Source organism: Mauremys reevesii, linkage group 12 (genome assembly GCF_016161935.1).
Source record: "Mauremys reevesii isolate NIE-2019 linkage group 12, ASM1616193v1, whole genome shotgun sequence".
Lineage (NCBI taxonomy): Eukaryota > Metazoa > Chordata > Testudines > Geoemydidae > Mauremys > Mauremys reevesii.
Genome location: NC_052634.1, coordinates 47,325,173 through 47,351,081, shown reverse-complemented (window position 1 = coordinate 47,351,081; position 25,909 = coordinate 47,325,173). Strand labels below are relative to the sequence as shown.

Genomic DNA, 25,909 nt, shown 5'->3' with positions numbered 1-25,909 from the left:
ATGAGCACTACCTGGCGCAGGTCTGTAGTGAGGTCGGCTTAGAGGAGCTCACTCCAGCCACAGAGGGGGTTCACCTTTCTGCGGGGACAGACCAGGACTCGCACTGACCGGATTTATGCTCAGCTTTTGTGTCTTTAGCGTGTTGCTTCTCAGATTCTTTCTTGGCCTGACTTGTTACACTTTGACACTTAACAGGCCAGAGTTTGTGCACCTTCCTATTATCCTCACTAGGATCTGATTTCCAAATTTTGAGGAATGACTTTTTGCCTCTAACAGCCTCCATTACTCTGCCATGTACCTAGAGTGGCGTTCTGCTGGTCCTCCTATTGTCGTTTCTGATTTAGGGCAAACGTTTCATCTGAGCCTCTAATTGCAGCGGTTTTAAACGGTTTGCATGCTGCTTGCAGGCACCTAACACTTGTGACAGCAGCTCCTTTTAATTCCCATCTAACCATCTGTACTTATGCCGATAGGTCGACTTTAGGTCTTTAGCTTTGATTGGTAGCTGAGAAGATGGTAAATGGGGCAGAAACCCATTCAACAAACCTCTTCATTTCCTTGTTATTTCCTGACTTCTTCATTCATCGCCTTTTCCTTATTTCCTGGCTGAGGCAGCGGCCTGCCAGGGAGCTCCCTGGCACCTCTGGCTGCCTGGGCTGAAGGCAAGAGGCAGGCCTAGGCGTGGCCAGGGCCTCCTGTCCCGGAATGAGGCTGCAGTGCTTCCTGGTCCCCTTTTCCCACCCACACCGGCAGGCGGCTGCTGCGGGAGAACACGAGGGAGGCTCTGGGGGCGCTAGGCAGCGCTGTGTGTGTGGCTGTCAGGGGAAAGAGCCGAGGCTCCCGACTCGACCTGCCATTGACTCGCTTGGCTCTGCGCGGCTGTCAGCTGGGGCGGGGCGGGCCAGGCCGCGGACGTGACTCAGGCTTGGGCCGCATGGCCGTGCTTTCCTGACGAGGCATGAGGCAGGCCAAGAGCTTTGCACAGCGTACAGGGAAGTGGGAGGGAGGTGTCTTTGAGCCGGCGTGTCTCCTCCGCTTCTCCCTTGCTCCTTGGGCGGAGGCGGGAAGGGAGCGAAATGTTCCCGGCTGAAGGTTTTGCGCTCGGCCTTGAGAATTAAACCTGAGGCTCTGGCATGGCTGCTGGGAGATGCGCTTTTGCAGCGCGGCCCCCACACTCTTGTAGGCAGCAGGTGACCCCACTGTGTCCAGGAGGGAGCCTTCAACGTGGCAAAAGGGGGACATCACAGCTCCCAGCAGACCTTGAGGAGCCCACGAGGAGCCTTCAGTGGCAGCCCTGGGGGAGCATAACCCCCCCTCCTTTCCATTAACAGCTGCACTCACTGACCCATGATACCACAGAGACACCTACCAGCAGCTGGTTTGCCAGGGCCGCTGCCCAGCACCCTGCAGCGCTTCCTGCCAGTGCCAGAGCTCACCAGGCACTAGCCTGGAGCCAGGGCCGCTAGGCGCTGCTGAAGAAAAGCCAGCAGAGGGACACAGTGGAAGTGTCCTGTGCCCAGAACACAGAGGTGGATCAATCAAAACCCTCTTCTGCCAGCACCAGGCCTCCTGCTTCTTACACTGGGCCTGCAAGCGAGGGGGCGGCTGGCACGGTGCCAAGAGTCTAACCTGTGAGGCAGGAGGTGGCTGACGCCCGCAGGGGAGCTCCCAGAAGTTATTAATGGACAGAGACTCCTCGATGCCCTTAGTAACAAGGGTTTGGGGGTCACCGAGGCCAGTAAGGGGGTCACTATGTCAGCCCTGTAACCCTGGGTGTCAGGTCACTGTGCAGCTTTGATCTAGAGCTCGGATCCCAACAACCAACCAGCAGCCCACAGCCTCCCCCTGGGTCTGCCCCACCTGGTTACTCCTTACAGGCCGACCTTACCCCCCTTCCAGCCCCGGATTCACCCCCTAATCATCCTACTGCCACTCAGAGCCACAGCCGTGGAGGTGCTGAAGGAGGGAGGGGTGACTCTAGGGTGGGGTTCTTCTCTAAAGATGGCTGGCAGAAAGGTGGTGCTCAGCTCTGTCAGCCACCTGCCCAGCTGCCTCGCTGCCGGGGGATGCAGACATTTCTGTAAGGCCATTAAATGGGTATTTGGCTTCTGAGTGAATGTGAGGAATGTGCAATCATGAGAGGGAATTTCCTCCCCTCTCTTCAGGGCCCCAGTGGCCTAATGGATAAGGCATTGGCTTCCTAAGTCAGAGATTGTGGGTTCAAGTCCCATCTGGGGTAAAAAAATTCCTTTCTTCTTGTATATTGCAAAGAAACATGGTGTTATTTTCCCCAAGGAAGCTTGGAGACATTTGAACACAAAGTACTGGAGCTTGGGAACAATCCCCCAGAAACGGCATCTTCCACTTGACAAATGCTTTCTAGACCCATCAGTAGCAAACACTTAATACTAGTGTTTGTCTGAGAATAGAAGGAAGGGGAGTGTTTACTCCGACACCTCAGTGAGTGAAACAGACAGAAAAAGCAAGGCTGTTCTGAAAGAGAATGGATCTGTCTGGAGACAAAGCAGACCCTGAGAATGAGCAACAGTGTGAAAAGAGGTTCAAATGTGTGTTAGGTGTCAGTTAGATTGGTCTGGCAAATGTCAAGAATATACCAATGCTCGTAGACTGATGCAGACACTGGCTGTTTCTGATGGTTTACTGAGAGATCATTGAGAAATATTTTCCTTAACTATGAAGGCACCATTCTTCTTGCTTTCACCCTTTGAGACAACGCGGCTACATGGCATGCGGCCAATGCTCACCTTCCAGTCAACTGCTAGAGAAGACAACACAGATAGAGATGGCAGCAGGGCACACTGGAGCTCCACGGAGATGGTGGGACCAGGTCTCATCAGTGGGGGGGTGGCCACCCCAGCATGCACAAGGCTGAGCCAGCAAGTGTGGTGTGTGCTTCATCATGCCCCTATTCACTGGTGGAGGGCAGTTACTTAGTTCGGTTGGTCTGGCAAATTTAGGGCTTGGCTACACTTGCAGAGGTAGAGCACTGGGAGTTAAACCAGCCCTCGGACATCGCAGCAGGGAAACTGCTGTCGTGTGTTCACACTGACAGCTGCAAGCGCACTGGAGTGGCCACATTAGCAGCTCTGGCAATGCCACAGAGAGCAGTGCACTGTGGTAACTATCCCAGTGTGCAAGTGGCTGCACATGCTTTTCAAATGGGGGACGGGGGTGGAGTGTGACAGGGAGTGTGTTGTGTGTACGTGCGGGGAGTGACAGTGTGTTTGGGGGGGCTGAGAGTGTGTCAGCATGCTGTCTTGTGTGTTCGGACAGCAGCAAACCCCCCCCCCCCCCATACACACTCACAACAGCAGCATTCCCCACTAATGGTTGCTTTGTCCCGGAGCAGATAAGCAGCCGACTGTCGGAAACGGAGCTTTGAAAGGGGATATCCGCATGCCTGCAGCCGATTTCAAAACAATGACCAGAGTGGGCACTTGACTTCAGGGGATTATGGGACATTTCCTGAGGCCAATCACAGTGCAGTAACGCAACACGTCATCCACCCTGACACCCAGGCATTTCAGCCGAGGCTCAGCGAGCTTTATGTTTCTCATGGAGGTGGATTACCAGGAGTGCTCCAGCTGCAGAGCCCAGGTGCTCCATGTGCTTTGCGAGTGTGGACACCTCAGGAGTTAGGGCACCCGGGGCTGCTTTAATGAGCTCTAACTTGCAAGTGTAGCCAAGCCCCTAGACTATGTCACTTGTGTGACTTAATTGTGCTATTGTAATAAATACAATAGACGTGCAATGGTCAGAAATTGCACCAGCAGAGAAGTATATTAAAGGGAAACCGTAAGGAAATTAAGAGTTTAAATTATCCTCCACATGTCCCACATCCCACTAAAATGAATCCAACCCACAGGTCACATGGGCAGAAGTATCGGTGTCAGGATACTACATTGTTAGCACAGTAAATGAAGCTGCAAAATAAATGATGTTTAAATGACCTCACTCTATTTTTTACAATCCGGTATTAAGAGGTAATAGATACAGATGGACACCAGGCAGGGTCGGTTGGAGGACGAAGCCTTTATGCTTCCATCCCCCACCACTGTCAAGTTTTAGCCAATTAGGACAAGTCAGCAAATAAGAACAACCTCAGGTCTCAGTAACTGCTGCAGGTAGCAAAGTCCTACAGGGAGCAGTTTCTGGCACTACACCTGTGCAGCTCTGCTCCCCGGCTCTTCTCGGGCTCCTGCTCTCTCCTTAGCTCCGCCCCACTCTGGCCCAGGCAGTTCCAGCTCCCACGGAGGATGGGACCCCCTGGCCTGGTGACTCCCTCATTACACTGCCTGGCCTGTCAGTGCGGCTAACTTGGAGCTTTGGCCTCTCCCCATTACCCAGGGGACTGTCAGTCTCAGGGGCCTGATTTCCCATTGGCCCTTCCCCCTTCTATTGGGACTGGGAACTAGCCAACCAAAACCCCCACTAAGTTTTAGTAAGGTGCCAACAGTCCCTTACTCGAGCAGGCCCCATGAGGGTCACTGATGTGCAGAGAAAACAGCTCAAGCTGGTCCCATGGTGTAATGGGCAGCACTCAGGACTCTGAATCCTGCAATCTGAGTTCAAATCTCAGTGGGACCTTGTGTTGGCTTGTGGTAAAGCCCTGGAGCTCACAGTGCTCAACTTCCCTGTCTCCAGCTGTGCAAGAGTAAACCTTTCCTCTCCTGCTGGGTGACTTGCCCACAGGAACCAGGTCTTGGGTTGTGATGCCCAAAATTGGTTGCGGCTCTAGAACTTGTTACCCTGATGCCTGTGGTTTGACCAGGTGGTTGGGATTCTTGCTGCTTCACATGAGGCCCACAAGTTTGGCCATTTTACTTGCAGCCACATGTTACCTCTTGTCCACATGGCACGTGAAGGAAGGCGTGTCAGGGCCAGGCTTCATAGTCAGGGCTAGGCAGGACGGAGGCAGAGTCCCAGGCTGGAGCCCAGCACCTCTCCTCCTTTGGGCACCTAGAGCAGAGGCGGCTGGTGCTGACAGCTCCAAGGGAAGGCTTAAAAGCCACAGAGCAACCGAGGTCAGGGCCAGAGGAGGGGAGAACCAGCAGACGGCCACAAAGACACCCGGCCAGCCTGCTCCCTGCCATGCCAACCCCCCACTGAAGACGTGCTTAATCCACTTGCTGATCAGAAGGAAAACCTGTCAAAATCTGTGTGCGAGGAGAACACACTTGGCTTGGAAGGAGCGAGGAAAAAGAGCGAGTGAAAAAAATAACCAGCGAGAGAGAGAGCGAAAAGAACGTGAAAGGCAGAGAAAGAAATAAAGGGAGAGAAAAAAACATTAGAAAAAGAAGGAAAGAAAGGGAGAGCGTGAAAGGTAGAGGGGAAAAAAGAAAGCAAGAACATACAAGCTAGAGAAGGAAAGGAATGAAAAAGAACGAATGAGCCACAAGCGCTAGTTGAAGCTGGAATGGGAGAGTCAGAGAAAGGACAGACTGACCCATTAAGCAAGGTTGCACCTCAGATTCTCCATGTTGGGGGCACAGGCCTCCCATTTCCATCCTGGCCCTGCTTGGGGGGACCATCCATAGGTGCCTACTGGCACCTCCATGCTCCAAGGAGGGGACAAGCCCCCTCATACCCTCCCCTCGGGACACGGGCTCTCCCCAATCCCGACCCTCTTCCCGCACGCTCCTGGGAACGGGGGGAAGGTGCGGGGAAGGCATGTGCTGAGCAGCACCGTGAGTGTCTCTCTCTGGGGCGAAGGAAGAGGATATTTTTTGTACCAGAAGGAAAGAGCAGGGGGCGGGGGCGTTTGTGGAGCCGGGGCTCACACCAGAGAGAGAAACTGAACGCAGCCAAGCGTGAGCCCAGTGCCAATTGGAGCCGAGGCGCCCATACCTGGAGGACCATCTCCAGAACCTACCTTGATGGTGCCGTCCATCACCGCTCCCACACTGAGCTCCCCACCTAGACCTGCCTGGACGAGGTGAGGTGATGCATTGGCAAAGGGGGTGGTTTGAGCAGGGTTCTGTGTGTGTGTGTTTGTGTGTGTGTGTGTATCTAATTTTGGAAAGTGAAATCACAAACTGCTGGGGCTGGTTTCCTATTGGTGTGACCGATTTTTACAAAATTAGTGCCCATCTTCTTTTGGCACTAGGGCTTTCTGCGCTGCCGTTGACAAGGGCAGCGGCACAAGGGGCTCAGGGCAGAGAATCAGGGAGCCGGGTGACAGGGGGAGAAAGGGTGCACGGGGGATGTGTGTGTCACAAGGATAAGAATCACATTTAGCCCTTGCACGGCAATGGTGGTGCACTCACGCACTGCCACAGCTTCTAGTACCATGATTATTTATCTGTACAACAGCAGCACTTACAGAGACCCGGGCAGAATCAAGGCCCCCGTTGTGCCTGGGGCTGCACAGACACAGAGACAGTCCCTGCCCCAGCTGAGATCAGGCCCCATTGTGCCAGGCGCTGCCCAGACACAGCGAGAGACAGGCCATGCCCCAGAGAGTTTACAGGCTCCATACCCAAAAAGTGGGAGGAGAAACAGACTCAGTGTAACACAGCAGCACTGAGAGTAAAACCCAGGACTCCTGGCTCCTCCTGCTCTAACCACTAGACCCCACTCTGCTCCCAGAGTTGGGGACAGAATCCAGGAGTCCTGGCTCCCCAAAAGGGCGGGAGTGGGGTCTAGTGGTTAGAGGAAAGGATGATGGATGTCAGGACTCCTAGGTTCCAGTCCCAGTGCTGGGGTTAGAGTGGAGTCTTGTACCTTAGCACAGGTGAGGCTGGGAGCCAGGACTCCTGGGTTCTTCCCATCCCCCCCTGAACCACCTTGCACAGCAGGAGGGGGGCTGGGCAGGAAGCGATGATGGGGTGAAAACTACCAAGAAATGCAAATCCTGGAAGGAGCCTGTGCCAGGAACCGGGTGGTGCAGAAACCACGGCCTGCCCCCCATCCCCACCTCTGATCCCCCCTTGGCTGGCACTGGATTGTACCCCCTGTGCCCCCAATCTGCCCCCTGCGAGCCCTGGGGGGCAGGGAATAGCCATGGTGCTGGGCCCCCCATCCAATTGAAGTATTCAGTGTCACACTGACCCAAGGTGTGTGCATAGAATGGGGATGGTGTGTGTGTGTGTGTGTGTATCGCTTCTCGGCCTTCTGGCTGGGAAAGCATTATCTAAATTGATTGATTTCTGCATGTGGTTTTGGGAAAGGCTTTTGTGTGTGGGGAGGGGGTGTTTGTGGCTGTGCAAGTGTGTGTGTTCATGTGGCTGGATTTGTGCATGTGTTTGCATCTGTTAGCAGTTGCGTTGATGTTGGCTTGATTTGTGTGGAGGTTTGTGTATATTAGCAAGTGTGTGTGTGTGTGTGTGTGTGGGGCTGGATTCATGCATGTGTTTGTGTATGTTTGCAATTGTGTGTGTGTGCGCTCTGCTGCCTTCTGCCGGCGCAACAACCGTTTCTCTATATGTCACAGCCCCCATACCGTTGACCCCGGTGGTGATTTCCCCATCTTACAAGGGCTGGCTGGCCTGACCCTTCTCCCCTCTGCGCAGTGTGGCGGGGGCTGCAGCTCACCCCCTGTGGGGCAGGAGGGCCCAGGTGCGGGGCACTGGGCTCTGATGCACCTGGAGAGCAGCTCAGGTGAGGCGGGGCAGGGCATGTGGTGTCCGTTCTGTGTTGCCTGGTGCTGGGCTGTTGCACAATCCCCAGCCACGCCGCACAGTGCACCCGGAGAGGGAGCAGGGGGCCAAGCAGACGATCCAGCACGAGGGGGGAGAGGATGTGTGGTTGGGGGGAGGAAAAGCCTTGGGCTGCACTGGGGGAGCGCAGAGCAGGGGTGACACCCCAGAAACCTGCAGCAAAGGGATGGACAGGTGGGGTGGGTGGATAGAAGAGGCAGCGGGACTAAAATCTAAAAGGGGAGTGTGGGGTCTAGTGGTCAGAGCGGGGGAGGGGCAGGTTTGGTGGTCAGAATTCCTGGGTTCTATCTCCAGCCCTGGGAGGGGAGTGGGGTCCAGTGATTAGAGTGTGTGTCGGGGGGGAAGCCAGGACTCCTGGGTTCTCTCCCTGGCTCTGACTCTCTCTTGTGCAATCCCTCGGCAGTTACCCAACTCGCCAGCGTGTGGGAGCGAGGGGCTGGGGCCGGGTTGCAACATGGCCCAGAGTCCCGTACTGCCCCTTTGTTACCCAACCCGGGGCAGGGTGGGGGATGGCCTGGGAGACCCGCTAAGAAAGGCGCTTCTGGTGGGTCTGTGTGTGGGTCACGTGGCCCCCTGCTGGATAGACCCCTCTAGGTCAGAACCAGTCTCAGCCCGGGTCAGACCCTGGGAGCCCAGCCCCCCTCTGTCGCCATGGCCATGTCTATTGGTCTTCTGGAAAGGTCCATTCTCATGGGTAGCTGTCCAGTGGCAGTGAGTTCCACAGGCCTCGGCACACGCTGTGTGGGGCAGGAGGTCTTTGTGTTGGGAGCAGTGGGAGTGAACTGTGTGCAGTTGTGTCTCTGCGCACAATTGCGAATATTCTGGTGTGTGTGTGTGATTGTGAGTGTGGCTGGGGAGTGTGATTGTTTCTCTCTTTGGGGGTGGAGCTAGCATGCCCCTCTGGGTGTGTTGTGTGTAAGTGTTCTTGGGATTGTGTGAGTCCCTTGTGCGTCAATGTGTGTGTGTGTCAGTTGCTGCAGGATACAAAATCCTGCAAAGCCACCACACACTCACACACAGAGTGGGGCGCAGCCCCATCAGCAGGGGGCAGCAGGGACACACATGTCTCTCCTGGGCCAGCTTGGAGAATTTCCCATCACGACCCGGCACAGTGCTGGTTGCCCCCACATGGGGGTGGGCAGTGACCAGGCGGGGTGGGGGGCAGATGTGCTGGATTCAGAAGGAAGCACTTTGGGAAAATCAGTCAAGGCTCTTAGCAGAGCTGGGACACAGACCCAGTGACCCCTGCACCACCCTGGGGGGAGTGGGGTTGAGTGGTCAGAGCAGGAGGGGGCTGGGCACCCGGACCCCTGGGTTCTACCCCTGGTCCTGGGAGTGGAGGGGATCTAGAGCAGGGGGACTGGGAGCCAGGACTCCTGGGTTCCATAGGGGAGACTGTTTTTTCCCTGTGCTTCCCTCCCTAGAGATCCCAGCCCAGCCCCCTAGTGGAGAGTGAGTGGGAGCGGGGGAAGTTACTCCCCCACATGATTCAACCCTCCCCTCCCCTCCCCCATGGGCTGTGACATCATGGACCCCTCCCTCCCCAAGGCAGACAGTAGAAGCCCCGCCCACCAGAGAAGGGCAGGGGGAATCTATTTGCACCCACAACAATCCCACTCATGGTTGCAAACAAATCCCCACAAACCACTGCTAGGCCAGGATCTGCTGCTTTCTTTTCACCATGAGCTGCTCCCGGCCAGGCACCACACCCCATTCACACGCCTTTGGTCACTACCTAGCTCAGTAGCAATCACTGCCCCGAAGTGACTCCGGCGCAGGCACCCACAGCACGAACTCCCCACACCGGATTCTGTCCACACGCAGAGAATCTCTCCGCCGGGCTCCTTCGGTTCCTCTCGCTGCTCCCCGCACTGCCGCCAGACACTGCTCATCTGCATAGCCCCGCCCATGGACACGTGACACCTTCTGTCCTTTTGCTCTCCAGTGATTGAGTTGCCTGCGGGGAGTGAACACGTCGCCGCACGTCACAGCCCCAGCGCACGTCACAGCCGCCGGGCGGGGATTGTCTGTGAGCCCCGAGCTGGGGGCGGGGCTTCAGGGAGAGACCCAGCCCCATAGACAGCCTGGGGCAGGGATATTTGGGGGTATGGGATGTGGGGTGGGGGGGAGACGGGGGGAGGGAGAGACCCAGCCCCATAGACCCGTAGGGGCAGGGAGATATTGGGGTCAGGAAGGGAGAAGGGGGATTGGCAGAGACCCAGCCGGGGGTGCTGGATAAATGGGGTGGGGTGGTGGGAGACTTGTGGGGTGGGGGTGGGGGTGTGTGAAATGTTGGTCCAGGGAAACTGAGTCACTCCCAGGACATGCTGTGCAGGGGGGAGCACAGGGGCAGGGAGAGAGCCCCAGCCCCACAGAGCCCCAGAGGGATATTGGGAGCAGGAGAGGGGATGGAGGGGGGAGAGACCCAGCCCCATAGACCCCTAGAGGCAGCGGGATGGAGGGGAGGAGGAGTGGGGTGCTGAGGACAGGGAGGAAGAGGTCGGGGTGATGAGGATGGGGGAGGAGAAGGAGGGTGGGGTGCTGGGGAGGGGAGGGAGTTTGCTGAGGACAGGGATGGGGAGGAGGAGGAGGAAGGGGGGTGGGGTGCCGAGGACGGGGAGGGGAGGAGGATGTCGGGGTGGGCTGGGAGGAGGAGGTTGGGGCGCTGAGGGGAGGAGGTGGGGGCAGGGTGCTGAGGACAGGGATGGGGAGGAGGAGTAGGGCGGGCGGGGCAAAGGGAAAGGCCAGGCACAGCGGACAGGGTGGGGGAGGGGACGCTCTGGGAGGGGAGGGGGGGTAGGGGGGTAGAGTGGGGGAGGGGCTGGGGTGCCTGCTGCCCTCGCAGTGACCAGCAGAGCCCCTGCAGTTTGGCCCCCAACCAGGCGCTTGGTGTGCTGGTGCCTGGAGCCGCCCCTGGTTCCAGCCCCTCTGCCCAGGCAGCTCCCCCAGCCTGACACACACACACACAGCCCCTGCACCCGCCCCACCCCAGGGCTGCTCAGCCCAGAGGGGAGCCCCCCGGCTGAGTGGGGAATCAGAACCCCCCGAAATTACCCTGGGACCAGCTTGATCTGCCTCCGCCCTGCCCTGCTCCGCATGTATTCGGAGTGAGTCAGTTTCCCTGTCCCAGCATGTGTCCTGCCCTGTGTCTCTTCTCCTCCCCAGTTCCCTCCAAACCAGCCCATTTCCCCTGCACCCCGGGCTGGGTCTCTGCCAACCCCCCTTCTCCCCTCCTGCCCCCAATAGCTCCCTGCCCCTACAGGTCTATAGGGCTGGATCCCTCCCGCCCCCCTTCTCCCCTCATTTCCTGCATCTGGGAGTCTATGGAGATGGGTCTCTCCTCTGCCATCCCCTCTCCTGCCCCCCCATATCCTGCTGCCTCTAGGGGTCTATGGGGCTGGGTCTCTCCCTCCCCCCTTCTCCCCCCATCCCCTTCCCCAATATCTCCCTGCCCCAGGCTGTGACGTGCTATGACGTGTGCTGGGGCCAGGGCCGTCTCCAAGGTTTTTGCTGCTCCAAGCGGCAGGGGAAAAAAAAAAAATCCATGATCTCAATCGGCGGCAGCTCCACCGCGCCACTTTCTTCTTCGGCGGCAATTCGGTGGCAGGTCCTTTCCTCCAAGAGGGACCGAGGGACCCGCTGCTGAATTGCTTCCAAAGAGCCCGATGTGCCGCCCCTTCCCCTCCACTCACCTGCTTGCTGAGCTGGTGCCAGGAGCCAGCCCTGGCTGGGGCTGTGACGTGCGCTGGGGCTGTGACGTGCTGGGACCTGCTCACTCCCCCAGGGCAACCCACTCACTTGAAACCAGCAGGACAGAAGGTGTCACGTGTCCATGGGCGGGGTTATGCAGATGAGCAGTGTCTGGTGGCAGGACAGAGAGCAGCGAGAGGAACCGAAGGAGCCCGGCGGAAAGAATTCTCTGCGTGTGGACAGAATCCCACCAGTTTTCTCTGTGTTGGGTGTGGGGGCAGATTTCATGATGTCACAGTCCTTGGGGGAGGGGTTTGAATCATAACTCCAAAGTGGGAGAACAACTCCCCCCACTTGTGCTCAGTCTCCTCTAGGGGGCTGGGCTGGGATCACTAGGGAGGGAAGCACTGGCAAAAAACAGTCTCCCCTATGGAACCCAGGAGTCCTGGCCCCCAGTCCCCCTGCTGTAGACCCCCTCCACTTCTGAGCCTGGGATAGAACCCAGGGGTCCTGGTGCCCAGCCCCCTCCCAGGGTGGTGCAGGGGTCACTGGGTCTGTGTCCCAGCTCTGCTAAGGGCCTTGACTGATTTTCCCAAAGTGCTTCTTTCTGAATCCATCCGACGAAGTGGGGATTCACCCACGAAAGCTCATGCTCCAATATGTCTGTTAGTCTATAAGGAGCTACATGACTCTTTGCTGCTTTTACGGATCTGGCACATCTGCCCCCCCCCCCCCCCCGTCAGGGGGAGGGAGAGAGAGAGAGAGAGAGAGAGTGTGAGTGTGAGTGTGTGTGTGTGTGTGTGTGTGTGTGTTTTTTGCTGGGCTAACCAGTAGGAAATGGCTTTGCAGGATTTTGTATTCTGCACACACACACACAAAGGGACTCACACAATCCCAAGAACACTCACACACAACACACTCAGAGGGACATGCTAGCCCAACCCCCAAAGAGAGAAACAATCACCGCCCCCCCCCACACCATAACATTCACAATCGTGCTCAGAGACACAACTGCACGCAGGTCTCTCCCACTGCTCCAAATACAAGGACCTCCTGCCCCACACATCATGTGCCAAGGCCACATGTGCCACTGAACAGCTACCAATGAGAATGATCCCCTCATGCTGGATCATCTGCTTGGCCCCCTGCCCCATCTCAGGGTGCGCTGTGCGGTGTGGCTGGGGGTTGTGCAGTGGCCCAGCACCAGGCAATGCAGAACGGACACCACATACCAAGCCCCACCTCATCTGAGCTGCTCTCCAGGTGCATCGGAGCCCAGCACCCCACATCTTGGCCCTCCTGCCCCACTGGGGGTGAGCTGCAGCCCCTGCCACTCTCTGCAGAGGGGAGAAGGGTCAGGCCAGCCAACCCTTGTAAGATGGGGAAATCACCATCGGGGTCGACGGTATGGGGGCTGTGACATACAGAGAAACGGTTGTCACGGCGGCAGAAGGCAGCAGAGCATGCGCACATGCACACAATTGCAAACATACACAAACACATGCATGAATCCAGCCCCACACACACAATTGCTAATATACACAAACACCCGCACAAATCCAGCCAACACCAACACAAGCCTGGGAGCCAGGGGAGCAGAGCAGGCTGGGGCTGGGTCACTCCACTTCCCTCAGGAATTAGCCATCCCCCCTGGTCCCACGGTGGCCTGGGACCAGCCCCCTTCTGCTTCCCCCCATGGAGGCCTGGGGCCCCAGCCTGCTCTGCTCCCCTGGCTCCCAAGCTTGGGCGGTGGGGGAACCACCCCACAGCACTCGCCGGCGGCGTGACTGGGAGCCAGGGGAGTGGACCAGGCTAGGGCTTTGTCACTCCACTTACCATGCAGTGAGTGCAGGGGCGGGGGCCATGGGGAAGAGCCGGGCAGCCCCCCCCTGCAGCAGCTCCGCAGCTCACCTCCGCTCCGCCTTCTCCCCTGAGCTCGCCGGCGCCGCTCCACTTCTCCTGCCTCCCAGGCTTGCGGTGCCAATCAGCTGTTTAGTGCAGCAAGCCTGGGAGGGGAGGAGAATTAGAGTGGGGGTTGCGTGCTCAGGGGAGAAGATGGAGCAGAGGTGAGCTGGGACAGGGAGTGGTTCCCCTGCATGCACCCCCCATTGCTTGCTGCATGCCCTCCCCCCGCACCTCCCTGCCCCAGCTCACCTACACTCCACTGCCTCCCCTGAGTGCAATTTTTGGTGCCCCCAACTACTTGGCACCCTGGGCGGCCGACTAGTTCACCTAGTGGTTGCACCGGCCCTGGCCACTGCCTATCAGCAGGATTCATCCTCCTCCTCAGTGAGACTAAATCTCCGCACCTAGACAGCCGGTCCGTCCGCTGCACCCCAATCCCCCATGCCTGAGCCTCCCTGCCAAAGCCCTGCACCTGGCTCCAGAGAATTAAGTCTCACATGTCGCTGGGAACTCGACTCCTTTGCCCAGAGATTCTTGGCCCCCCTCACTAGCTGACCTGAGAAACACAGTGTCTGCAAAAGCAGCAAAGAGTCATGTGGTACCTTATGTAACCCTTCTGCCAGGCCGAAACAATAGCAGCAAGGGCCGGTTTCAATACATATGGGTCCCTTCCCCACAGCATAATGCAAAACCAGCTCGAGCCCCCACCCAGTGACCTGGGAAAATCTTACACACACCCCTGGGCGCCTCAAGGAGGCAATACTTCCCCTCTCGCAAGCACAGAGTCTTGGTGTAGCAGAAAAGGTTTAATTACATGAGGTAAACAACAAGCATTAAATTGGGGAAATACCTCAGCTAGAGTTCATAGATCAAACCGTGAGCAAAGACCCACCCAAGGAAATTGAGCCATGTCCTTGTCTCTGGTTTCTTGAGTCCAGCAACCCCACAAATCACCCACAGTCCCAAAAGTCCCACAATCCAAAAGTCTCTGTCCCGGGTCAGGCAGCCCCAGAGTTCAAGAGTCTACCTGCAGAGGTCCCCCTCCCCAGCATCGGTAGAAAGGGGCACCTTACGTGGTTTGGGGCCAACTGCCCTGCCTCTTCGTGGGGTTCTGCTTCCACTAGTCGTCCCCGCAACTGCTCAGCTCTGTTCGCTCCGTGGGCTGCTCCACCCGTCCCACAGCTGCTCCGCTCTACCAGCTGCTCTGGTCCACCAGCTGTCCTGTGATACACTCCAGCCATCCTCAGAAACTGCTCGCTCCACTCTGCCAGCTGCTCTGCTCCACAGTATAGCTTCAGGCTCCCTCACTGGTTAGCACAGTACTCAGTGCTCTTAGCTCAGCAATTCCAGCTCTTAGTGATTTCAACTCACAGTAGGGGAACCCAGTGCCAGTGCACTACTGGTCCAAAGTGAGTTCAGCTCAGTAACCTGCATCTAGATTCTTAAGAAAACCAAAAATTAACTCTGACATTCCCTAGTGGGAAAAGACATAGGCAAAACTGGGGCCTCTAGGTTACACAAGGAGCCTGCACCACTAACTACAGATACCTGCCCCCAGCCTCTCTCAATTTATTGGGTTTTGGAACCCATGTCCCTTGTCTAGCAAGTGCTATTTAGTTGATAATGAAACCCTCTATCATAAGACAGTTTTGTAGTTCCTCATTTACTTAATCAGGGAGACAATATTTTATTTATCCTGCCCCAATAACAAAGAAATTGGGGATCCCACAGCTGTGAAAATAACCATCCCAGATGGCTGTGTGTTATGCTAAGTGGGGTGGGTGTGCTAATGCAAATACCTGACATTCTTTCCACACTCCCCACAATTTACCATCAGATGTCAGGGTAGAGCTCATCCTGACTCTGCTTACACTTATAAACTAACAGACGTATTGGAGCATGAGCTTTCGTGGGTGAATCCCCACTTCTTCGGATGCGTCAGTATTTGCCATTTCCAAAGAAGTGCCTGGAGGGCCTTTTTTATGTGACCACATGGCCTAATGGAGACGGCATCTGACTTTGGATCAGGTAGTTGAGAGTTCGAGTCCCTTTGTGGTTGTGCTTGTGCAGTTTTACATTGTGCTGAAAGTCCTGCTCCCTTCAGGGCTGGAACCTCTTCTTGGCTGCTCAGGTCAATGCTCTGGCTTCAGCTAGAGCCCTGGGAAGGAGTTGGGGGTTGGGTGTCACAAAGGCTGGGGCATGAGCCCCAGGTGCTTCCAGTCTCGCCTTTGCCCTTCCTGACTTGCCAGAGAAAATGGGCAGCTGCCCGGGCTAGAGTGTGGAGCAGTTTCCCTCTTCCAAGTGTGCGCCTGTCCCTGTGCTGGAGGGGGGTTGCTACATAGCACCTTGGGAGCCTGGGTGTTTCTCTGCTTCTTGCCAGCTGGGGAAAAGCCTCTTGGGGTAAAATCTCCTGCCCCACTGCCAAAGTGAGCACCTGTAGTACGAACGGTCAGAGGCCCCACCATGGGGGCTGGCCCTGCGGTCCTACCGTCTTCTGATTTTGGCCACAGAGCATCAGCAGCCGCCCCACATGCTGGTCTGTGGGTGGCCTTCAGTGGGGGTTTGGCATGGCAGGGAGCAGGCTGGCTAGGGGTCTTTATCGCTGTCTGCTGGCCACGCATAGGCATGGTCCTGCCCTCCTCTGAACAGCCAGAGTGAGTCTGTGCTTAGAAAGCAGAGACACAGGAGACTCAAGACAAGAGGGTGAGAAAGATTGAGAAAGGGCCTATGCAGACAGTCCACACCACAGGGACACTGCCTGGTTAAGGGATGTGGAGGCACCAAATTGCCCCAAATTTCCTGGTGCCCTATGCAGCTGGGTACTGCTCCAGCGGTGAACTCGATCCCCCGGCTGGCTGAGCCGGCCAGGAAAGCTGCCCCTGCTCCGCCTCTTCCTTAAAGCCCCCATGCCGCCTCTTCCCACTCCATTTCCCCCCCCCCCCCACTCCACCCCTTCCCCTGAGCTACATCCCGGTGGACTGCAGGAGGGATCAGGTGCACCCGGCACTCACCGGGCAGTGGGAAGTGGAACGACCTGGCCCCAGCCTGCTCTGCTCCACCAGCTCCCAGCTGTTAGGCCTGAATAAAGATGTAGCACAAAAACCAGTTATGCCAATCTGACTGAAGTCAGCATGTTTCATAAAGCCCTGGGAAAAAGTGAGATAAGAAAGGGAGGTGCATTCCTCAAGTTACCAGCTGCGTTAACTCCTGTCTTCCAGTGTCTGGTGCTTGGCAACTATGCTGATAAGAAAGTTGCTGGGGCATCACAACTTGCTTACATTATAAAGAAAGACAGATGTGCTTTGTTATTAGGGTTTGTTACTAACCAAAGGGGGGTGGGATATGGGTTGTGTGAAGTGAATAATTTATGACGTAATAAAACTGTCTATATAGGCTAGTACTAAGCTGTAAAGGCTGCTGGTTCTCTTCGGATACGAGCAGTTCTTTACTGACACGTGCACTTGTCAATAAAGAGCTTTTGTTTTGGACCTTGCTGGTGTTGCCGGTCTCTCTGTGGTCAGACAACGAACTTTGCTGTTGGGGTTCGAGTCCTCGACACAGCCACGCCACTGGTGAGTGCTGGGGGGCGTTTCCCCCCAAGGCTGGGAGCAGAGTGCAGCAGGCTGGGGCCGGATCACTCCACTTCCCGCCGCCCCATGAGTGTGGGGTCAGGCCTGCCCTGCAATTACCGGGCGGCGGGAAGTGGAGTGACCTGGCCCCAGCCTGGTCCGCTCTGCCAGCTCGGGCTGGGGGCTGGGGGTGCCGTGTAGGGCACCAAAATGTCTAGGGACAACCCTGAATAGATCATTTTTCCACAGGGGCCGATGGCTGTTAGAATAGAGATATTCAGGCTGCCTGTACAGGCCTAGACTTTAAGAACTCAGGTTTATTTTTATCACTTAGCTAGTGACAGGGGTATAACACAAAGACCCAAAATCCCAGTCTGCCTGTGTCTGGGCCGTCTCTCCCTCGGAGAGTCTGAGCCCTTGTTCGTAGGCTAAGGCCTTTGGCTAAGCAGCAGGGGCAGCCATAAGCTGGGAAGCGAACGGTCCCATCCTCACCTCCCAAACCCGTCACACTGAACTAAGGTGGGGTTGGGGTGTTAGGAAGACGATCCTGTCCCGATAGTGCCCATCACCACCAGATAAAGAAACAGATCATCCGGTCTGGCAAGAAATCCCTTCTCAATGGTTGTGGTTGTGAAACCCTCATTTCTGTAGGGTTTATCTCTCTGGCCCCCACTTTTCTATTGTCAGACTGTCTGGTTCTCTAATTGTTTCTGTCTGCTGCTGAGTTAATTTTGCTGAGTGTAAGTTAATCAGGGGAGTGGGATGTAATTGGTTAGAGAATTCTGTTACAATAGGTTAGAACTGGTTAGTTACCTTTCAGTACAATGATTGGTTAAGGTCTAGCTGAGAATATTACCGGTGATGAGCTGCCAAAATATTAACAACCAGTTCCCTCCTCCTCACCTCATGAGGGGGTCATGCCCCCCCGGGGGGTCGTGCCCCATCCAACCCCCCATGTTTTTTAACACCCCCCTGGGACTCCTGACCCATTCCCCCCCTTTCCTGTCCCTTGACTGCCCTTTGCAGCCCCATCCAACCCCTCCTCTCATTCTTGATGGCCCCCCAGGACCCTTGCCCCATCCAACCACCCCTTCTCTCTGTCCCTGAGTGCCCCCACCACCTCATCCAATCCTGCTCCTTCCTGATTGCCCCCGGGATCCTTGCCCCCATTCAATCCCCCTGTTCCCTGCCCTCTGACCGCCCTGACCCCTATCCACCCCTCTACAACCCACCAAACACCCCCTCCCTGCTCCCCGATCCCTTACCACACTGCCGGGGCCGGGACCGAGTCCGCTCCGCCGGCACCGGGGCCAGAGCCGCGGAGCCTGACTCCCCGGGCCGGGCTGGCACCGGGGCCGGAGCCGCGGGGCCCAAGCTGGCCTGGGTCTGAGCCGCACAGCCGGGACCAGCCCGAGCCAGGGGTGCTGGCTGGGACCGGGCTGGGATGCTCAGCCGGGGCCAGGGGGAGCCCTTCTGCCCCACCCCGCCCCAGCTTACCTGCCTGCTGCTTTTTTCAGGCTTCCCGCGAAGATTTGATGCGCGGGAAGCAGGGGAAGGTGAGGAGAAGGAGGGTGGAGCATTCAGGGGAGACGGGGAGGTGAGCTGGGGCCGGGGCCGGGTGGACAGCTGCCCGAGCCTTTGTTAAATTTAAATCTTTTTAGAACCAGTTGTCCTGGAACAACCGGTTCTAAAAAGGCTTCTAAATTTAACAACCGGTTCTTGTGAACCGGTGCGAACCGGCTGGAGCTCACCACTGAATATTACTGTGTAAACTGGGGTCAAACAGGAAGTGGGTCGGGAAATTGGAATCATGCTAATGGGGGGGATGGGAATAGGGAACGGGGAACAGGGACACAGACAAGCCTCTGCAGTGTCAGAGCTGGGAAGGGGGATGTGGGGTAAACACGCTGCAGTGTCAGAGCTCAGAGACTCATCGACTTTAAGGTCAGAAGGGACCATTATGATCGTCTAGTCTGACCTCCTGCACAACGCAGGCCACAGACTCTCACCCACCCACTCCTGTAACAAACCCCTGGCCTATGTCTGAGCTAGCGAAGTCCTCAACTCGTTTAAAGACTTCAGGGTCAGAGAATACTCCAGCAAGTGACCCGTGCCCCATGCTGCAGAGGAAGGTGAAACCCCCCCAGGGTCTCTGCCAACCTGCCCTGGAGGAAAATTCCTTCCCAACCCCAAATATGGTGATCAGCTAAACCTTAAGCATGTGGGCAGGACTCACCCGCCAGCACCCAGGAAAGAATTGTCTGTAGGGATGTGGGGTAAACGCTCTGCGGTGTCAGAGCTGGGAAGGAAACAACGTGGAACAGATTCTGTTGGTGAATAGAGATAAGCCCCACTGGTGTGAAGGGCTTTGAAATCTGCTTGCTTGGAAACTAACCTCAGTAAACATCCTTTGTCTGCGCTTCCGACTTCTGGTCTTTTGCTGCTTGCTGTCTGCGTGACAAGAGCCAGGGAAGTGGGCGGGGGAAGGGAAAGCCCTCTAACAATGGCTCCTTGCTCCTCTCCCTCCAGGCTCAGGGGTCAAGGATGGGCAGGACTCCAGGCTCTGCTTGAGGGATCCTGGCACAGGGCTGCAGGAGGGAGGGGAGCAGAAAGGATTGCAGGTTCTGACCTGTGCTCTGGACAGGAGGTAATAAGTGAAGGGGGTGTTTTTGACTCTTCCCCTTCCTCAGGGTCCCCAGGGCTAGAATTCTACCTTCCACAGGGCCAAATAACTGGGTGAAGCCATTTGGCTAATGAAAACCAGTGCTCTAGGTGAGGCTTGAACTCACAACCTCAGCATAGCTCCTCTCAGCACTGCCCTATAAGTACTGTGCGCTAACCAATTGCGCCACTGGAGCACCTGTTAATTATGATTCTCCAAAATCCCTAGGTTGATACAGGCGAGGAGTGACCCCAAAACATTCTCAGTGGGGCTGGGAGCAGGTAATGACAAGTGTTGTACTGGGTGGGGTGGATTCTTCTTAAGGCTTCCAGGCCCCATTTGACCCTTTTGTTCTTCCCTGTGTAATAACAGAGCTGGTTAAGACTCAATGGAGAGTCTTGCTGCAGACCAACAGATCTGAAATCACTGATAACCAGCTCTAAGCATTAGTCCTGCTTTGGGACAGTGTCTCTCATGCAAGGAACTGCCCAGTCTGCGCTAGCAGTGAGGCTCCCTCACTAACAGCTGAAATCAGGGAGAGCTGTGTGAAGTGCAGGGCCCCAGGGGTGCCTGAACAGGGGGGAACAACACCCCAGGACTTTTAAAAATGGGAGGGCTCTGCCTTACCACTTTGTAATGACCGAAAGGGTGAGGGGGGAGAGCCTTGGGGAGAGGGGCGTGATCATGGGTGTCAAGGTTCTTTCCCCACCCTGAACTTTAGGGTACAGATGTGGCGACCTTCATGGACAACTCTAAGCTTAATTACCAGCTTAGATCTGGTATCGCTGCCACCATCCAGATCCCTCCATCTGGAACTCCCCCTTTCCCCCCAAAACCTTCCCCTCCCAGGGCAGCCTGGAGACATAGGCGGCAGGTTTGTATAATTTTTGGTGGGGCCCAAAATGGTGGTGCCCTCCCACTCCCGCCCTGTAAGCCAATATAAAATGAAGCTACAACGCGTCAGCGCCACAAGATTACAAGGGTCAATTAAAAGTGGAAAGTCAGAAGTGGCACTTGCCTACTTCAATATACAGTATTATATTTTGTTGCACCTGTTGTGACAAAGTGGGAATGTTCTTAATATTTTCTCTGAATACAGTGTGTGTGCCTCAGTTTCCCCTGCAAGATGCCAACTGAAGGTGTTGGGGACAAAGAGATCAGGTGGCCTCCTTGTCCGGAAGAGACACAGAGGCCAGAGGAGGGAGTGTCAGTTTGGAGCTGGCTGGGGAAATGGGGAGAGACCCAGAACTTGGTTCTGGGCACCCCACCCCCCCAAGATGGACCTGACAGAGGGGTTCTGTTTTCTGTACCAACAAGCTCTGTTTAAACTGTGTTCCCATCATCTAATAAACCTTCTGTTTTACAGTCTGGCTGAGAGTCACATCTGAGTGCGGAGTTGGGGTGCAGGGCCCTCTGGCTGCCCCAGGACCCCGCCTGGGCGGACTCACTGCGGAAAGTGCATGGTGTGGAAGGGCTGAATGCTCTGAGGTCAGACCCAGGAAGGTGTAAGCTTCTTGCCCTGGAGACAGTCTGCTCAGAGAGGAGGCTCCCCCAGAGTCCTGACTGGCTTTGAAGGAGTGGTTCCAGAGCATCCCAGCATCCCCTTCCACCCCATGCACTTCCCAGAAGTCCGCACAGGCACTAACACTCCCTCCTCTGGCCTTTGTCAAGAAGACTAACAGCATTTTGGGCTGTATATGTAGGGGCATTGCCAGCAGATCGAGGGACATGATCATTCTCCTCTATTCAACATCGGTGAGGCCTCATCTAGAGTACTACGTGCAGTTTTGGGCCCCAAATTGCAAGAAGGATGTGGAAAAGGGAGGGCGAAAACTCGAAAGAGGTTCCTCCTGGCGCTCACGTACGTGAACCCGAATACTCTCTCAGTCCTGAAAGAGAGACCTGGAGAAGGAGACTTGCTGAAGCAAAGCCACAGGGGTCTCTGAGGTTTCCCTGGCCCCTCGCCCCTGTCCTGCCTGGCTGATGTCAGCATCTCTCTGTGAGGTCACCACCTCCCACCACCTTTGACCAATAGTCTGAGGTCCTGCAAAAGCCTTTGTGATGTCACTGCCACACCCCTCCCTTGCTGTGCTAATGTCCTGCCCCTGCCCAGGCACTTTGGAAGTTTGAGCTACTCCCTGTGGTTCAACCCACTCAAGGAGCGTTCGTTCTAGGCAGCAAGCCGGCTAGACAGGAAAACATCAGACGCTGCTCCCAATGCTACACTCAGTTTTTCAGAAATTAGTCGACTTTATGGCCAGAAGAGACCATTAGAGCATCTAATCTGACCCCCTGCATATCACAGGCCTCCTGTATGACACAAGAGCTACTTTTGGGGCAAACACATTCCAGAAAGGCATCTAGTCTCCATTAGATGACATCAGGAGATGGCAAATCCACCACTTTCCTTGGTAGCTTGTTCTTGTGGTGAATCATCCTCGCTGTTGAATATTTGTGTCTTATTTTTAATATGAATTTGTCTCTTTTCACCTTCCAGCCACTGGGTCTTGTTATGCCTTTCTCTGCTCGATTAAAAAGCCCTTTCATTCCCAATCATTTGTCTCCATTAAGACCCTTCAACACTTCAATGAAGTCACCTTTCAATCTTCTTTTGATAAGCTAAACAGGTTGAGCTCATTCAATAGCTCACTAGAAGGCATTTTTCTCCAGCCCTCAGAACATTTGTCATCAGACTCCTGAACTGCAACTGGATGTGGCTCTTGTTCATCTGCACAGCACAGCCCTGGAGAAGAGGGATCTGCAAATGTACATTTGTATGATACCTTTGTTTAACTGATGAAAACATAAACTAGACATCAGGACTGGAACTGATTTCAGCGGATGGACAGCTTTGATAGATTTTTGTGCATTTGGACAGCGAAATGTTGAGTGTTTACATTGATATCAAGCACTCCTGTATAGAGGAGCCCCTGAACATAATGGAGAATGGAAATGAAAATGTTTAACTTTTTAAAAAAAAAAGAAAGAGGGTTCTAAGAGAACACGGGGGTTTGAACTGAAGACTACTTGAACTGCAATCAAGCACTCTAACACTGAGCAATATCCCCATGACGCTAAGAAAGTTGAATCATGATGTCCAGGACTTTGAAGGACAAACCCTGCTTCATCGAGCTCCGTTGCCATTCCCAGACCACAGGTGGTTTAAAAATGGGGTTTGATTAAACTTCTTAAATGTGGCAAACACCACAGCTTGCACACCCACCGATATAGCTTCTCCCACTGACATAGCTGCCACCTCTTGGGAAGTGGATTAACTGCACCCACATGAAAACTCTCTCCCATCAGCATAGAGCAGTGGTTCTCAAGCTGTGGGTCAGGACCCCAAAGTGGGTCATCACCCTGTTTTAATGGGGTCGCCAGGGCTGGCATTGGACTTGTTGGTTCCTGGGGCTGAAACCAAAAGTCTGATCCCCACCACCCAGGGCTGAATCCCTCAAGCTCTGGTTTTACCCTCCCCTAACTGGGGCAGGGCTCAGGCTTTGCCTCCTCTGCCTGTGCTCAGTGTAGAGGGACTTGGTGCATCTTTCTAGGGTCATGTAGTAAGTTGGTTTTTTTTTGGCAGAAGGGGGGTTGCAGTGAAAGGAAGTTTGAGAAACTCTGGCATAGAGCCCCTGAGTATGTCTAGACTTGGGTCCCTGGGGCACATCAGACACTGAAAGTGCAGCCATGGAGACACCACACACCAGCCTTGCACAGCAGGCAAGAATCAAACCTCCACAGAGAGAGACCTGTTGTTTTCTAACCCATCTCCCTAAGTCCTCAGCCACCACCACTTAACAAAGGGGCTTTTCTACACTATGGTTCTGGTCTCACTGAAGGGTCATTTCCAATTGTTTGCTCAGACCAGCATTAGGGAAAATGGTGCCCTGGGCAAAGCTTGTACTTTGGCACTTCCCCATTGCCCCTGGACGATCCCCCTCCCCCTTTACCGCTAGCTCCTGCACTCCCACCCCTTGCACCTCCTTCACCCCTAACTCCTGCCCCCTCCTGTGCCCCCTTTGCCCTTAACTCCCTGGGCCACCAGCCATTGCCCCTCTCCTGCAGCCCCTTCACATGGCTCCAGTGCTGGGGGCCCCGCACTTGTTCTCCCTTTCCCTGGGCTTTGGCATCACTAGCCCCTAATTAGCCAGTAGGGTTCAGTGGTCCCCAAAAAGTGGGGCATGACTCCTAGGGGGACACAGAGGAACATTCATGGAGTCAATGAAATCAACTGAGCTTCTTCAGTCTCTCGCTGGAGACATTTCCCTTGTTTTTAAAGGCAAAAATCCTGATCTTTCCAACAGGAGCTGCTGCTTCAATGTTCAGTTTGGGGAGGGATTTGGCTGCGCTCAGAGATCTGCCCGCGGGTTACAATCTGCAAGCCGAAGGGTCGAACGCAAACAGCGTTTAGATGGGACTGTTACTGCCGCCCCCGTGTGGCCAAAGGTTAGAACTGACCAGCAGAGTTTACAGCTGGAGCCTGGGACGCTCCAGAACAAACTGGGCACGAAGCCTCTCACGTGGGACCCTCGCTGTGCAGCCGGAGGCGGAGGGAAGCTGATTGTCAGGGCTCAGGGCAGCTCCCTGCCAGGCTGAGCCGGTGTCTGTGCTAAGCTCGGCATCAATCAGGTGATTCTGGGAAGTTCGGGGTCCCCGGGCTCCCACAGGAGGGTGAAGCAGGTCACCCCTGGAGCAGGTTAAAGCTGCAGGGTGACAGTGGGGTTGCTGCCCCTGGGAGCAGCTGCTGTAGCACCGCCTGGGCAGGACAGGGAGAGCCAGTTATACCCCCCCCCCCAGCCTGTATCGGGGGATGGGAGCACTCACACCCTGGGGACCCACCCACCAGAGATCTGCTGGGGGGGAGAGTGACACCCACACACCCAGGATCTTGTAGGGGGGGACAAGGGCATCCACACTCCGGGATCCTCTGCAGAGGGACGGACACCCACACACCCAGGATTCTGTAGGAGGGGCAGAGGTACCCGGACACCTGGGCTCCTGGACGGGGATGGGGGCACCAAACATCTGGGATCTTACCTGGGAGGACAGCGGCGCCTGCAGTTCGACATGAGACGGGGGCAGGGGAAGCAGGAGCATTTCCCAGTTCCAGGCTGTCCCCGTCTGGCCAAGGCACAGAGCTCACAAGCAGAGTTTAAAGCTCCAGCTGCCAGGCAGCAAAACAAACTGGGCTCCATGGCTGGTGCCTGTGATCCCAGCGCCTGGGGAGGCTGAGGCTAATGGATCACTTGAGCTCAGAAGTTCTGGGCTGCAGAGGGCTGTGCCGATTGGGGGTCTGCGCTAAGTTCAGCATCAATATGGTGATCCTGGGGGAGCTAAGGAGGGGTGAACCGGCCCAGGTTGGAAACAGAGCAGGTCACAACTCCTGTGCTGATCAGTAGTGGGATTGTGCCTGTGAATAGCCTCAGTGAGACACTGTCTCTTTTTAGACACCCCCCATAGAGCCTGGAGGGGGGGATCGGAGCACACACAAGCTGGGGATTCTGACTTGCGAGGAGGGACGACCCCCTGTGACACGGATCTTGAAAAGAGGAACAGCGACACCCACACACCACAGAGCCTGGATGGGGGCAGGGGAACCACACACGGGAGCTAGTTCATGGGGTGGGGGACACACCCTTATGCTCCGTTGCACCATTCTTAATGAGAAGAACGGGGGCATCCACACAACACGGATCCTTAACGGGTGGGGGGAAACCCACACAATCCACTATTAACCAGGAGGGACAGGGGCAACAGACACCCCCAGTAGCATGGAGAACACCCACGTCCACCAGATCCCTCATGGGGGGTAAGACAGAGGGGATTGTAATGGGGCCCAGCGCACCCACGCACCAGGGATTGTTAAGGGTTGAAGGGACAGGGACACCCACACACACTGAGATCACGTCCTTGGAGGAACGCAAACCCTCCACAGAAGGACCTGGTCTCTTCTATGATGGCAGACCAGCCTGGGTGAGTCAAAGTCTCTTTTTATACAGGCACGCCCCAGAGATCCTGACTAGGGGGAGAGAGACACCCACCCCCCAGAGATCCTTAATGGTCTAGGGTGCACCAACACACCAGGGATTCTTATGGGTGTGAGGAATGGAGACAGCCAGACACACTGAGATCACTTCCTCCAAGGAGCCTGGGCCAGACAGGGAGACACAGTCCCCCTTTACAGATCTGCCAGAAAACCTTCCTCCCACTCCCTCCACACAATGTTCTTATTTGGAGGTGAAGCCAGGGAAACCACATGGAGGATTCTTATCTGGGGAACGGGGGGGACCCACTTACCACCAGAGATTCTTAAGGGCAGGAGGAACAGGGACTCCCACCTCTGCAGCATGGGGGTGGGTCGCCTGCTGGGATCATCTGGGCATATTTCACCTCGTCAGCTCCCT

At 55.7% G+C, this 25,909-nt stretch overlaps 3 non-coding genes across 3 annotated transcripts; 2 read left to right on the top strand and 1 right to left on the bottom strand.

Moving 5' to 3' along the window:
• The first annotated feature begins 2,166 nt into the window (after positions 1-2,166).
• TRNAR-CCU lies at positions 2,167-2,239 on the top strand. The gene has a single exon. It is a non-coding gene; the product is annotated as a tRNA-Arg (tRNA).
• Positions 2,240-4,536: 2,297 nt separating this feature from the next.
• TRNAQ-CUG lies at positions 4,537-4,608 on the top strand. Its single transcript has one exon. It is a non-coding gene; the product is annotated as a tRNA-Gln (tRNA).
• A 14,999-nt stretch (positions 4,609-19,607) lies between these two features.
• TRNAI-UAU lies at positions 19,608-19,701 on the bottom strand. Its single transcript has 2 exons — positions 19,664-19,701; positions 19,608-19,643 (listed from the first exon to the last, which is right to left on the bottom strand). It is a non-coding gene; the product is annotated as a tRNA-Ile (tRNA).
• Positions 19,702-25,909: the final 6,208 nt, after the last annotated feature.